Genomic DNA, 2,816 nt, shown 5'->3' on the forward strand with positions numbered 1-2,816 from the left:
TGTTACTTCAAACAGGCTCCAGCACAGCCTGCTGACACCCTGAGTACTTGCTTTAATTTGATTCCTAAATTGGAATAGCTTAATTTCCATTTCAAAGAGTTGTGACTATTTTGCAGGAGATCCTGTTCCCTGATTTCCATCACTCCTCTTGGAACACTGAGTCCTCAAGTTACAAGGACCCTTCAAAGTCATCTTAGCCATTCACATTCCTTTCATCAGTACAATTGTTCCCAAATCATTTCATAGAGAAGGTTATGCATTTCCTATTTTTAAGGATCTTCAAGAGACAATTATTTGAAAGCCTGTTTTGATGTTTAAAACCCTTCTCTATCAACAACTTCTTCCATTTAGCTTGCCCTAAACAATGCCTATTCATGTTAGCCATTTTCTTCCTCTCTGCCTATTATGGATATGATTTTCCTCCTAAGTACATTTGTTTTCTATATACTAAGTACCTTCTGTTTGTCCCTCCAAATCCACTCTCCACTATTTCCATGTTACTATGTTCCCTGGGAAGCTGACCTATATTGACTACATCTGTGGACTCCATTATTGTCTAGATTCCAGTTGGGTTCAACCACTAAATAGTGCCAGCAGAAGACTGGACAAGAGTGAAGTCAAGGTATTTATTTCCCCTGGCACCTTCCCTATGGAGGTGCCATAGGCTGACTGCATATTTTAACAAAAAGTCAGCTCCTACTGGGGGTCTTTTCATGTAAATATCCTCTCCTGGTTCTGATTATTTCTCTTTGCCTTACTGCTTAAAATTTAAGGGTAGTGATATGCCAGGCTGTTTTAAGTCCTATTCCTTGTAATTTCCTTACACTTACCCATAGCTTTGTAAATAGTCCCCTATTAAACTAGCTCATATTCCCAGCTTATGAATTGCATGTTTCCTGCAGGGTCTATGACTACTGTTTTACTCCTCTAATATTCCTAACAGGAAAATAAATATGAACTCAATGCATTATTGGCCCCATATCATATATGCCAATGACCCCATATGTGTGTACGTGCATGCACATATATATGTGTATACATACATCTCAATACATACATGCACACATTATGGTAGGCAGCTTCTAAGATGGCCTGAGTTGGTCCAGGCTACTCTTACATAGAATAACTCAGTGGGTGGCTTAACAATAAACATTCATTTCTCACAGTTCTATAGGCTAGGAAGTCCTAAGATCAAGGTGCTAGAAGATCCCATGTCTAGTAAGAGTTCTCTTACTGGTTTTCAATGACCCTCTTTTCAGTGTATGTACACATGGCAGAGAGAAGAAAATTAAGTTTTTTTGTCTCTTCTTACTAAGGCACTAAGCTCAGTTATAGGGCTTCACTTTGTTTCCTAATTATCTTCCAAGGCATCATCTCCAAACCCCATCACATTTGGAGTTAGAATTTCAATATTAGAGTTTTGGGGAGACACAAACATATAGCCTACAGCACCCCCTACAAAATCTCACTTCCTTCTTACCTATTATTCATGCCTTTCTGTCATCCTCTTTCCTCTAGTTTAGGCTGGACTTGCTGACTCAACTCTAAAGAATCATACATGGCAGAATATTGCTTCCAAATGAGATCACAAAAATCTGCCGTAGCCATCTCTCTCTCTCTTGCTTATTTGCTCAGAGGGAAGCCATCTGCCTGTGGCGAACTACCCTAAGGAGAAGCCCAAATGTCCAGGAATTAAAGTCCTCAGTTAAACAACCCAAGAAGAACTGAATTATACTGACAACATGAGTGAAGTTGGAAGCAAATCCTTTCCTGGTCACAGTTTGGCTGTGACTTGATGAGAAGCCCTGAGCCAGCTAAGCCATACCCTGTTTACTAACCCATAGAATCATATTTGTTCATCAAAATCACTGAATTTGGGGCTAATTTGTCAAATGCAGCAGTGAATTACTATTTTACACATCATCCATGGAATGTTTAAGAAATGAAATCTATCCATAACTTTTCCTTAAGTTTCACTTGTGTGTTAATCTTTTACTGGGAAAAAAAAAAAAGAAGAAAGGATTCCATTTGTTTGACTCTAAATTATTTTCTGTTATCTTCCTATGCTTTTGTATTCCCATTTCCCACTGTCCCCAACAGAAGGGACATTAATTCAATTTTGGCAGGATTGTCCTTATGCTTGGCTTTGGGAATTGTCTAGATTGCAATGAATTGCCAATTTTTCTTCTGCCACAGTTTGCTGTCATGGATTTGTACATCACCAGGCCTAAGCTAATCAATAAATTGTGTTCCCCTGACTCTAGTTTTCATTTGGGAGTAGGCATATTATCTAAATCTGTATTTTAACACTAGCTTGTGTTTTCCGTGCTAACAACATAGAGTTTTTTCTAATGAAAATAAAATCCTGCATCACTTTTATTCAATAAACTCTCATGAAGATGGAAATAGAGTCTGATTTCAAACAGAACAGAGAAATTTCACATGAGATAGCTTCACGGAGTAAGCAGCAAGGTTCTTAACTGGAATTAGATAGGACTGAGCTAAAAATTCATGTCTGTCACTTACATATAACCTCGACAAATTAATTTCTTAGTCTCTCTGAGCCTCACTTTCCTCTTCAGTAATGCAAAGATATTGATAATGCTATATATATCTATAAATTCACATATATCTATGTGACATTATAATAAAACACTCCATGTAAAATACCACAGTGCCTAGAACACAATGCATGTTCAGTAACAGCTAGCTGGTATCGTTATAATCCTTGTCAGAGAACTGATCATGGTCTTCAAAATACTTTTATTTGTTTCTTCTTGGGTTCTCTCTGAGCAATCCACAGGACATTATTTGCA

The sequence above is a fragment of the Castor canadensis genome, chromosome 11 (genome assembly GCF_047511655.1).
Source record: "Castor canadensis chromosome 11, mCasCan1.hap1v2, whole genome shotgun sequence".
In the NCBI taxonomy this organism is placed as follows: domain Eukaryota; kingdom Metazoa; phylum Chordata; class Mammalia; order Rodentia; family Castoridae; genus Castor; species Castor canadensis.